General features: G+C 42.8%; 1 pseudogene; it reads left to right on the top strand.

The window, feature by feature from the left end:
• The first annotated feature begins 319 nt into the window (after positions 1-319).
• LOC118561486 lies at positions 320-9,830 on the top strand (annotated as a pseudogene).
• Positions 9,831-13,244: the final 3,414 nt, after the last annotated feature.

Raw genomic sequence — 13,244 nt, 5'->3', positions numbered from 1 at the left:
TCAACCAGTAACGGTTCAAAAAAAAAATGTAATCCATTAAAACTTTGGGAAACGGCCGACGCAGACCGCTGCTCTGCATATTTTAAGGCAGAGGTCAACCAAGGCCATTCCACTGTGACGGCTCTCCTCTCCACTCCCCCCCCCCCCAGGACAAAGCCCAGCCTTGGCCGAGGTCCAGGCCTGAACACAGAGCTCCGCGCCGGCGGGCAGAAACCCGCCAGGAGCCAAAGGCCGACGCACGCCAGCCTTCGGAAGCAAAACAACGCTGCCGGCTCTGATGGTGGAGAGGAGGTTCCCTTCCGGCCCTTTTCCCCCTCAGCTTGGACACGGTGGTGAACCAGGAGTATTCCACAGCCTGTCCTCGACATCAAGCACATAATGCAGGACTGAGTGCATCAAGCTATACCTCGGCAGCCCTCCCCGCGGCTTTGTCCCTGCGTCGCTGCTGGCAGACCGGCAGGCTCCTTACTCAGAACTACGTCGTCCGCTACGTTCCCGCCCGTCTCTGTCGCCGAGCACGTCGAAGCGCTACGCGAAAAGATGGTCAAGTTGATCCCCGTCGCACCTGCCTCCCCCAACGTCACCTCTCCTCCCCCTCCCCCTGCCACCGCCTCCGGTCTTACAGCTCCTCCTCCGGCGACCGTCCAGGCTTCCGCGGCTAAAGCAGAACCCTCCCTTTCGAAGACCGCCGCGTCCTCCAACGGCGGCAAAGCGAGCTGCCGCGGCAACGGCACGGCGTCCGTCAAGGCTAGAACGGAAACGTCGTCGCCGGACAGGGGGGGCGTGCTTTACTCGCCCTCTCACACCACAGCCGACTCTCCAGACTTGAACTCCCACCCGGCCGGCGCCGGTGTGCCGACGGCAGCGGGAGCCTGCTCAGCGGGAGCCTCATCGGGCAGCTGAAGCCCGAGGTTTTCACCAGCCTGGTGGAGATCTTCAAGGACGTAACAAAGAACACGGTTAAGTTTTACATCTACTCCGGAGAAGAAGGCGAGGACGGCACCGTGTGCAAGGAGATCAAGGTACGGTGTGGAGTAGGGCTGAACAATTAATCGCATTTTCAATATAATCGCGATTTTAAAAAAAACGCAATTTCCAAATCGCAGAGGTCTGCAATTTTTGGCTATGTAACAATTAGTGAATTATACACGTCCATTAGGTGTTGGTAAAATGTTTAAAGTGGGTTTGCTCCACATGGAAGGGAAGACAGTTGCAGCAGTGAGATAATCTAATTTTATTACTTGTTTTAGAGTTTATATAATCATACATGGCATTAAGTACAGGTCAATCAGTTTAATACATAGACTTGCTTGTTGGTTGCACTTTATGTTCAACAAGGATTGATGTCCAAATCAACTTAAAGCTGTTCTCTTGAACAATATTCTGATTAATAGAAACATTAAAAGTTCTTGTTTTAAATAGTCCTTGTTTACAAACATCTTTATTTAGAGGCCATTTTTGTTGCTTGTGGTTAATGCAGAGAAAAGTCAAAATTGCAATTTTGGTTGAAATATATTGTAGGCAGAACGCAATTATTACTGCTCCAAGTTGAGATGCTGTGGGTCTTTTAGCAACTAAACCGCACGGCGAGGAAACAAGTTGATTTGTTGTTTGTATATGTTTAAAAAGACATGATAAATTTAACTGGAAAAAAATCGCATTAAATCGCAATATTAAGAAAAAAAAAATCGCAATTAGATTATTTTCCAAAATCGTTAACCCCTAGTGTGGAGCTCTCCGCCGAACAGCGGATTCTGCTTTTATTCTAAGGCTGGACGATGTAGGGGGAAACGAAGCACGTCGATAAAATGGAAATCATGTTGATCAATAATTATCAACAAATTCAAAACATATTTTAAGTGCAGCCCTGGCCATTTTATGCTGTTGCTTAGCGACTTGTTTTTAGATAAAGAACACACAAACGCTGAATTCAAACTCAATGCTTTATTCAACCAACTTTTTTTTTACCAAAACCTGAAGTATTTAAAAAAGTAAAAAGAACGCATGCTCTCCTAACCCTTTGAAGGGGGCGGAGCTCGGTTCCTGGGTCTGCGTTTTTGATTGGTTGGGAGGATGTAATGATGTAATATTAACCTACAAGATAGGCTAGAATGCAAAAGAAAGGAAAACTGTTATTCTATTGAAGTTTTTATTGAACCTTTTTTTTCTATCATCGATATACGTCTGTCGATCGATATATATCGTTATTGAATTATCGTCCAGCCTTGTTTTATTCATCACAATTTCAATGAGAGATGCACCAATCAGGCATTTTTCTAGCTTAGTACCCATTTCCTGTCTTCTTTTAGAGCCGATCTCCATGTTTTTTCCTTCAGGGCTAAAAAGCACAAACATGCTGCAGGTTCTTTGATGGAGGTTCTAGTTTTGAATCCTGTAGACAATGTAGGGATTACAAGATTATCCTTAACTTTAATCAGTTTTTTTTTTTTTATCAAACTAAAAAAAGTCAATCAAAATATTTTCCGTTGATTGGTGTGTTTATGAACTGAAATTGTGGGACTCTTTACTTCTGGGGGGAATTATTTCTCATTTTTGCAGTAATTGGCTGTTTCCGAAGAAGTAAAGCATCTCTAATTCAAATTACTACTTTTATAGCTTAGAAAATATTTTAACTCCTACATTTAGACTGGATAATGTGAACCATCTGAATAGACCACAATAATATGAAAAATATAACATGATAGAGTTCTGTTCTTCATTCATTCCCAAATTAAAAGGAATGAATTGGGACTAATGCGAGACGCTTTAGTTGTATCCCTAATTCATTTGCTGGCCTTTGTTGCACATTTCTCCGTCTTTTAATTAAATTCAAAGAGCAACCGTCGCCGTCAGCACTCGCAGATGTTTACAAACAAAGTTCCAACGGGCAAAGCGCCAGCAGGATGTTTCTCGTTTCCGGTCTCGATGCTCCGCTGTTTCTTCTGTGTCCGTCACTCATCCTCGGAAGGGTGGCAGGAGGGGGGACGCCGTCATTCGTCCGTCTGTCCCTAACTATACGTCTCTGCTGTCTGTCAAAAAGGAGTACTTGAAAAGTCTGGGCAACAGCGAGTGCAGCCCGCAGACGTTTCTGGAAAACAGTGGAAGTTTGGATAAGCTGCTCATCATCATCAGGAACGAGGACATCGCTGCGCATGTTCACAAGGTACAGCAGCTTCCCATCCTCCCGCTCATCCTCCACTCACTTCTGGGTTTGTTGCGACATTCACATCTAGGCAGTGGAAAGCTAGGAGTGGCCGATAGATACATTTTTATCGATTAAGTTCAATTTGCAATTTATGAAGATTTAATTTTTGGAAAATCAAGATTTTTCTTCTTTTTTTTTTCTCCAATGCACCATTTGGGCCTCCATATAACTATAAACATCAGTCCTGAAAGGGTTAATTGTTTTGGTAAAAGCTTGCAATCTTGGATATATGTTTAGGAAAATATATTGTGGAAACACTTTAAATAGGAAACTTTTTTTTTTTAACTGAGGGTTTCCGCTACATGTATTTGATGGTGGAACACCGACACACCAAAATAAAAGCTGCCACACCTTCAGAATCAATTCAAAATGTTAAAACAATGTAAAGCATATGATATAGCATAGCTCCTCTGTATTTTGGCACTTTTTCTAATCATAATCAGAGTTTAAAATGAATTTAAATATCATGAGATGTTAAAATGTACTTTATTTTGAAAAGCCAACCCCTCCGGCTCCTCTGATCTGCTCTCGGTAGAGAAGGAAAACTAGAGACGACAGTCCAGTGTTTCCTACTTAGCGACTCATATTTGGGGACTTTTCAGAGCCATCTAGCAACTTTTATTTAAAAACAAAAAAAGTGACTAGAAACAAATCTAGTGGCATTTTTTTCTGTGTTTTTGGCGATTTAACAGCTTCACGTGAAAGCAGCAATCTGTCTGTTACCGTCTCACGACAGCTGCTAGAGCTGCGTGATGTGTTGCTATTCCCTCAGTGCTGCCTCGCAGGCAGCTGCTGTGAGAGTTTTGTGAAAGGCAAGTTATTGCACTATTAATCACAACAGGGACACTCATGGTTGTTCAAGCGGGACATTTTATTTATTTTTGCCTTATTTTAAGGTTTGCACTTCAAGCCCAATAGGGAAATTCATCTTGGTTTGTTAATTTTTTGTGTCAAATAAAAACAGTTTCCTTGCTGTTTCTAGTTTTTTTTTTTTTTTTCAGAAAGAAAACCATTAAAATTGTAAATTTGATGTATTTTAAGCATCTGGGAAAGTTTATCTCTGGAATAAACCACTCTCTTTTTTGTGTGCCCCTTTCCACGTTCTCATCTAACAGGAGGCAGTTTTAATATCTCTTAAGGCTACTCTCCCTTACAGTGGCATTACACCCTAAAGCCACTAAAGATGCATAATGTTTATTATCTGGTTAGGCTGACAATAAAACCTTAGAAGCGGCTCAACTTTTGATGTTAAAACGCGTCGTCTTGCTGCAGATTCCAGCTCTGGTGTCCCTGAAGAAGTTGCCGTCGGTGAGCTTCGCTGGAGTGGACTCTCTGGACGACGTCAAGAACCACACGTACAACGAGCTGTTTGTGTCGGGAGGCTTCATGGTGTCCGACGAGTTCGTGCTCAACCCCGACCTCATCACGCAGGGTGGGTTTTACTCCTTAAAAGCTGAATTTCTTTTAAGTTAAAGGTAAAACTTTGGACGCGGCTAGAACGGGAAGCGGAAGACGTCTACCACCTAGGGCTGGGCGATACGGATTAAAAAATAAATCTCCGATTTTATCATACCAAATCCGATTAATCGATTTTTTTCCTCCTTTTTGTTTCATAAAAAGAAATTATTTTAAAACCTTGCTTTTATGTCAAGCATTTTGTCAGGAAGTTGACCTGAATTCAAATTGCAACTAAAAACAAGCTGTGAAACATGCTTGTAAAACAAGATGGCAGCCGTGCCATTATAAACAATGAAAATATAACAAAACATTTGCTGCTAGTGGTATTACACATTGAGCTAAGAAGAGGCTTCACTGTACTTGTGAACTTTAAACTAAGTTAAAAAAAAGTAAACAAGTAAATGAAATACCTCATATTATGGTAAAAAAAAAGTTTCTACTTAACAATATTTTGACAATACATTTGCCTAAACATATATTCAGCATCACATGCTGTTCTCTTCATGGAAACCCAATGAGTGTATTGACAAAATAAAATCCAGATTTTCCAAAAATGAAATCTTAAAGAATTATAAATTCGTATTAATCGATTAAATCGATTTATCGCCCAGCCCTAATACCACCGTCGTTTCCTGTCGTTTGTCCATGTTTGTCTAATAGGCTGTATTGGAATAAAATACTGAAGTACTAGATGTGTAGAAATAAATAGAAAAGAAAATCAAGAGTGCTGGTTTGTCACAGAGCTTCCCGTGTCGGGACGTTTTTACTCCCGTTTCTTTTTATCCAATTAGAGGTTGTTTATTGGCATCCTTTCTGTTAACACCGTGACAGAGTAGGCGCTTTTTATCTGCTGGGAAACAGGCCGTTATTTTCCCTAAAGCAGACCTATGATTAAGCTGTAATGTTTTGATCAGTTAGAGCTCGAGCTGGGAACCTATAGTTCTGTTACCAGTCAGACGGCTACGATGCAAATATAAACCAATTATCGCTTATCACAGCCGAGTACAGCTGATCTTCTTCACAACGAGTCAAAGATCTCTCACTTCATCTCCAGCTAACACCAAATCCTTCTTGGTCATCGGCTGCGTCTCTGTTACTCTCATTTCTATTTAGGCCAGTGTGAATATCACTCACTGTTATCGTTGTGGAGCAAACCCTGACGCGAGTTTCTGTGGTTCTAGCCGCCCGTGCATCGCGTGAGCTCTTGTCTTCCCCGCCGACATTTTGTGCTGTAGCCTGTAGGGATGGTTGTTTTAGTGAAAAACCTTTCAGGTGGGATATTAAATGCAAAGAAAAAAAAAACAGATTTTTATTTTTTAACGAGTCTCCGTGGATGCAGATTCTCTCCTGTAAAAAAAGGAAGAAAAAAAACCCCGAATGAATTGTGTAATTAGATTTAAGTTAAAGGTTAGACATTGCTGGCTGTACATCAGCTCGTGAGAAAGTTCCTCTTGTTTGTCGCGTTCAGTTTTTGTCATTTTCCCATTTGTTGCAGAGGGTCCAGGAGGCGGTTCATAAAAATCATAAAAATCTTTTCATTATTAACAGTCCAGGTGGCGCAGTCTGTGTTCCTGAAAACTAGACCTTAAATTAATGTCAAGATAGTTGTTAATCAGGTCAGAATCACCCATGTCCACGTCTCATTCCAGCTGCTTTACGTTGGTAGGCGAACAGTTTTCTGAGCGTATTTAAAAGCATATTGAGTTACCCGTTTCAGCGCTGACACATCCTGACCTCTTGCTTGCTCTCTGCAGATCGTTTGCAGGCGCTGCTCAAGTTCTTGGAGGAACAGAGCACTCCAGAACAGCCCTGGCAGTGGAAGGTCCACTGCAAGTCCCAGAAGAAGCTGAAAGAGCTGGGCAGGTCAGTAGTGAAACGGCAGCAATGGAGACGTAAAACTCTGCCGTGTTTAAATCACTTCTTTTTTCATTTTAAGTTTGTTTTCCAAAAAAAGAGAAACAACCCAGTCATCAAATATAAATAAAAACTACCTTTTGCTAATTTCATTTCCATAATCTATTCACCTAGTACTGACAACAAACAAAACATCAACTCTTAGATGTTGAGGAGGAAACGCACCGGACACATTGCGGCGCATAAGCGCAGCATACGTGCATCCTACGCTTAGATTTTCATTTTAATCTGTCAGTTAATTTACACTAGAAGCATAATACGCACTTCGTACGCACATTTTAACGCTACGTGACGGCTAAATTAGATTGAAGTTGTAATTTCAGATGTGTATACGCTCCTGTTTGGTAGGGAATAAACGTGAAAACAACATCCTGTAGATGAATTTCTCCATTGTGAGATCAATAAAGTTCAATTATTATTATTTCTATTTATTTTATTTCAAGTATAGCCCCTTTAGACCCTCTCTAAAATGAGACCATCTCATTTTAGAGGGAGTCCTTACAGAACATATTTATAATCAACAATAGCATGATCCCAATTTTAGTTTAAATCCAAAGACATGGTACAAAATGTTTAAACACTGACAAATCACTCTTTGATCTGTGGATCTCAGGCCTGTGTGGATATTCTCATTTGCTCTCTTTAAGGTTAAACACCAACGCCATGGGGCTCTTGAACCTTTTAACGAGTTACCAGAAGAAGCATCTGGTGGAGTTCCTCCCGTATCACGAGTGTGACACCCAGTCGCGGCAGGCTCCAGATCTGGAGTGCCTGATCAAGCTTCAAGCTCAGCACACGCAACAGCGGCACCTTATCTTCCTCACAGGTACCGTGTTAAGAGCTTCATCCGCTCTCTGTTTGTTTTTAGCTTTTGTTTGTTTTCACTAGAGATGCACAGATCGACGGATTGAAAATGAGCCACTTGTCCTTTCCTCAGCTCTGATTGGTTATTGGCTGACCATAGAAGGAAGAAAAATAAACTAAACGCTATACATTCCCCAAAATCCTACTACCTGGAGATTAGTTGTTTCTAAACATCTTTTAGCGTTGGCAGTTCCTCACCACGTCAGACCCTTTTCGGCACATCTCTAGTTTGAAGCGTGCTTTGTGGACGATGCTGAACTAACATGACATTCACTCAAAGCAAACAGGAGTTTTATTTTTTTGCTTTGTTCTTTTTTAAACAGAGAGGCCATTCGAAATGTTCCTGCAGTACTCCAGGAATGGAATAGTGATCGCGAGCATTGACGATGTTATGAGCGGTTTTCACAGTCTGATTGGATCCATTAATCAGAATGAGCTTCCTACACCACCTTCCACTGGTGAGTATCATCAACAGGAACATTAAGCACAAGAAAAAAAAAAAAAAAAAAGATTACACTCTTCCTCATCTGTTTTCATTCCTTCACGCCTTTGTGTTTCTCGCCCTCTCCCTCTCTGCCCTCCCCTCTTCTCCCAGTAGTGAATGATGAGTGCGTGGAGGCGGAGGACATGTCATTAGACTCCGACGACGGCGAGCCACCAACCATGTCAGATCCTCTAGAGCAGGTTCAGGCTAACAAGAACAAGGCCGAGCCGCTGCCGCTGCTGCCGCCGTCGGAGAAAGACGACTTTCGCCCGCCGCTGGCCGACCTGCAGGCCACCCCCGACAGGACGTCGGCGCTGGCCGAATGCAGCGCTCTCAAGACGGCCATCTCCCAGTTCAAAGCCGCCAACCAGATCGGCTTGGCCTGCCCGGACATCGGCGGCATGTCGCCAGGAGGGTTCCCTGTAAATACCCACCAGAGTTTCCTCTGCCCCTCCGCCTCCTGGTCGTCCTACAGCGGCTCCTCCAGCTACGTGGCGTCCCCGGCGTATCCCGCCTCGCCCTGCAGCAGCACGCAGGAACAAGAATACCGCCCCTCGACCACCCTCGCTCCGGCACTTCCGACTCCGCCCGTCTTGGCCGCGGTGGGGCCTCTGGCGAACCTGGCTTCCCTGCCCTTAGAGGTCAAGCGTCCTCCCCCTCCCCCTCACTTGATTATGCAGGGGCAGACGCACGTGCCAGACGCCATAGGAGCGGCGCCGGCTGCCGCCTCGCCGCTCGTCAGCGCGCTACCTTACAAAGAACACGGCGACACGACCCAGCCCAGGTACACGGGGGTCGTTCCCAATAGTGCCGGCGGGACCCCCACGCAGCACGAAAGGACACTCGGCGGGTCTGGAGAAAGCGTTTGGGGCGTGGCGGAGACGAGCGCCTGTGAGACTGCTTGCAGCCAGGGCGCGGTACCGTCCAGCTCGGCGGACCCCGGCGCCGTCCCCAAAACGGGTGAAATTCCCGTGGGCAGCACCCCTGGCACCCAGGGGGGCAGGACTCCTGGGAGTGGTGCTGAAAGCCTTGGAACTCCAGTGGGTATTCCCCCAATGGCCACCAGAGGGGGCTCCATACCCAGACCCAAGCTGCCTCCACATCCAGTGGGGGGTTTGGGTTATGGCAGTATAGGAGGCATTCCTGGACACGTGGACCACTGGCCTGTGCGTGGCGCTATGGGTCCTGGTTCTTTAGGGGGCTTCAGAGGCAGAGGAGCCCCTCCGATAGGAGTCTGGCCTCGGCCAGGTCGAGGACAGGAACACGGGGACGGGACTGGAGGTGGGCCCTGCTCTTGGGTTTACCCACCGGGTAGGGGAGGGCCACAGAATTACTACACGTACTCTCATAATTACGCCCCCGAATAGACAATCATCACGATGAAAGGGGCAATGCAAGCAGCAGAAACCAGAGACGGCGCTGGCTGAATGTACATATTTCCTTGTCATAAAGCATCGATTTAAGGCGGTAACTATGGATTCTGGTTTTCTACATTAATAAAGGTAGATACAGGCAGTGCCGGGTGTCCTGCTGTCGTGAAAACTCTCTGTACACTCTTTCCGTGTGATCTATTTGAAAACCCTCTTCAAACCACTATATTTATATTTGCCAACAAATGTTTATGGCCTTCCAGCTTCTCAGAATTGACCACACTATTTCTGTTTGTTCCAGTTTTGAAACGGTTTGTGAACAAAGGGGGTAACGGCGGATATTTTTTTAAGGAAAAAAAACAACAAAATGAAGTGAATAAAATTTCACTTTTGCTGTTTTGGTTTTGTTTTTGTTTTTTATTTTACATATTTGTCCAAAATTCTATTAAAAATAAAACATTTCAAATCCTGTTTGTTTGATGGGTTTGACGGTGTCAATCGAACCATTAAAAAACCAAAAAACCCAAAAGAAATACTCCCCGTCTCATTGTCATTTCACTCAAAAACACACGGATTTGATTTAAAAGTTTACAGCTCAACATCGGAAAATAAGTTTGTATGAATAAAGTCAAGTTAAAGTGTAAAGAATAATTAAAAAAAAAAAAACTAAATGTTTTGAATTTACACGTTTCTCCAGTCACACTGACCACACAGCGCTTCACACTATTGCCACACACACAGATCAGTAGGCAACGTGGGAGTTGAACGCCATGCCTTGCCCAGCGGCGCCTTGACATGTGACAAAGGGAAGCTGGAATCAAACCCCCAACCCTTTCAATCGCAACACTACTACTGTACCCAGTGAATCACTCATTGATTTGTCGGATTAAAGCAACCTTTGGATGCTGAGGGGACATTTAACATTAAAGGCTGCAGCGGCTCCAGATCCTCCTGCAGGGTGAGCTGTGTGTGTGTGCAGCGGTTTGCTGGAGCTTCAGCACTTAAACGCTTTGAGACGCCACGCTGAGCGCTTCTGGCTCTTCAGCTCCATCACTACTGAAAGAGTAATTAGGATGGCTGACGTCTGTCCAGCCAGGCCTTTAGTCGCCCCCCCCCCCCCCCCCCTCACTCCACGGAGTGTGTCGTGGAAAGAACCACCAGAGGGCGCCGTTTACCCCTAAATGTGAGGACTATTGTCTCCACCCTCCCCATCCCCTGCGCTTTTCTGCCAGTGCTTTGTCAATACCAGGATAATTATAATCAGGAAAATTATATTTTAAATTATTAAGTCAGCTGCTGGTTAGACTCAACACGCACATTTTTTACTGCAGCTCGCTCTGCATGTCTGAAATGGCCTTTAGACTGTTAGAAACCCACAAGAAATGCAATTTAAGTGACGATGCATAAGTTTTTTTTTATTTTGTAACTGTAATCAGTCTCTTCTTAAAAAAACAACAACAGTATATAGCACAGACTAAATCTGTGCTATTTATGGTTGTTTTTCTGAAGAATGAAATCCAGTTCCATCGCCTAACTAGCCTGTATGTATGTGTTGCATTGGGTTTGTTTAAAAGAGAATTCATCATTTGAACATGAACCAGTTTGACATAAAATAAAATGAAAATCGATACCATCAGCAAAATACAGATGTTTTAGTTTGGTAACTTTTACAACAAGTTGTTGATTCTGTCAATAATTCAAAGAGAATATTTTTTGAAACATAAAAGAAAAACACAATTTTATTCCTATCTTTTTCCCCCAGCTCGTTTAGATTGTGTCAGTGTAGATTAGACGAGCTTGACATCTTTCAATGGTGGGATCTCTTAAAATAGTCATTGATCTTATCTCTATAAAATGTAATAACTAAAAAATATTTACCCAAAATATTAACTTTTTTTTATTGTGAAAAGTTTGTCATGGTATTTATGTTTTATTTCCTATTTTCCTTGTTTAAAGTGCAATGCGGCAAGATGCCATGGTGTATTTCTTAACTTGAGCATGTTTAAAATGTAAATTTGTAGAAAAAAAAAACAAGCAAGAGAGCTTTAAACTGGATAAGTGTAACATACTGTGGTGTTATATCCTTTTTGTAAATGATTTCATAACAGCAGTAGGAAAGAGAACAGGCTTCGCTTTGGGTTTTTATGGGTTAAAGTTGTTAAACAGACTGAGTAATTATCCAGAGCACTGAAATTGTAAATCGCATGTCTGTCTCAGTGTTCTCTCAGATCAATTCAAGAATGTATTCCATAATGAATGCAGGGATATATGTCTAGTACATTTATGATGAGTTTATAGTTCAGGTTGCATTAACTTTCTCAAATACGACATCAATTTCTGTTTTTTTTTTTATGCTGATTTAGATTATTTCATTTTTACATATTTAGGTCTAATAGCCTCATTATTTAGTTCTCGTTCGGTTCGGTCACGATTTCCTGCAGGAAACATCACATTTGAAAGAGATTAGTTAAAATGCCAAACTATCAAATCAAGGTAGATCCATTAGTTTCTGAGAAATCTCTTTGTATTGATGGAGATGAGTCAGTGAGAGGGAACCAGAACAAACTGAAAGACGCTGATATGCCGAGCAGAGATAATAGTTCATTATAATTCTCAGAGAGTTCTTCATCAACAGAAGTACAGAAGGGTCTTTAAGTATTATTATTTTTTTCAGGTACTTCAGAATAAATTCAAAGTGCTTTACTGAAACTCTTTTACTGTTTTACATCAAACATGTCGGAGCTGCAAAACCTCGTCTGTGATGTCTGATCGTCCACGAGACGAAGAGGCTGAGTCCCATTTCCTAGGGTAGCCCTTACCTCTGCCGTTGTGCTTAATGTAGAGGTTCAAATATTCTATAGAAAAATAGGCCATTCCCTCATGAAGCGGCTCCACCTTTAATTCTCGCTTCTTTGTATGTAAACATACCGCCCTGTATAAAGTTTCTGCCCCCTTACTGATTATTTTTGTTTTTTTGTTTCTGTTTTACATCTAAAATGTTTCAGGTCATCAAACCAATGTTAAGTTCAGAAAAATATTACATGAGCAAATACAAACACGTTGTCAAATGACATTTTAATTAGAAAAAGAACCATCTAAACCACCCTGACCTGATGATTAACGGTAATTGCCGGAAGCCAAATCAATGATAAATGAGTCTTTTACGTGAATCGGCCCACTCCTCTTTGTGGTGTTGCTCTGATTCATTCACATTAAGTGGTTGGCTAATGCTGCAGCATCCCAGACAGTTTTAGGTGCTGACTTTATAAAGGCCAGTCCAAAAGATGCCATGATTTGGAAAAGAAAAAAAAAAACATTCAGATGACACGCTGATGGAGGACGGATCATTGTCTTGCTGCACAAGTATGCTTGAGCTCAATGTCCCTGACGGCTGGACATTTTCTGCTGGAAAGCAGATTTCACGGTTCAATCAGTTATAGCGTGACAAAGGATGGTCATGAAGCAGCGAAGCAGCCCCACACCATCACACCGCTGAGTTTTGGCTCTTGGTATTATTGCTATTCTGCTAGGCTGTGTTAATATCACACTCGATTTAATGTTATGCACACCTTTTCCACGTTTGGGACCATCAAGGCGTTGCTTGATAAATGCGAGACGGGCTGTTATGTTTGTTTTGTTCAACATTTTGTTCCCATGGCTGCTCTTTTTAATCCATTCTCCACCTTATTGTTGAACAATGAACCTGACCCCTAACCCTGTTATGACCATAGCTGCAAATGGGGCGGCAGGTATTATATCTAATTTATGGCTGAAGCTTGTCAGACAATGTGCGATGAGTCTGTGCTTCTGCTCCTTTTTTCCAGGACAACCTCAGCTTTCAGTGTCTTGTAGTTATTCAAACAACAAAAACAGATTTAGATTGTCATATTACATTAACACAAAAAACATTCATCAGTTTTTCTGCGGTCTTAATATTAAACATTGAGGC

Source organism: Fundulus heteroclitus, unplaced genomic scaffold (genome assembly GCF_011125445.2).
Source record: "Fundulus heteroclitus isolate FHET01 unplaced genomic scaffold, MU-UCD_Fhet_4.1 scaffold_641, whole genome shotgun sequence".
Taxonomy (NCBI): Eukaryota; Metazoa; Chordata; class Actinopteri; order Cyprinodontiformes; family Fundulidae; genus Fundulus; species Fundulus heteroclitus.
This window is presented reverse-complemented; position numbering and strand designations above follow the sequence as displayed.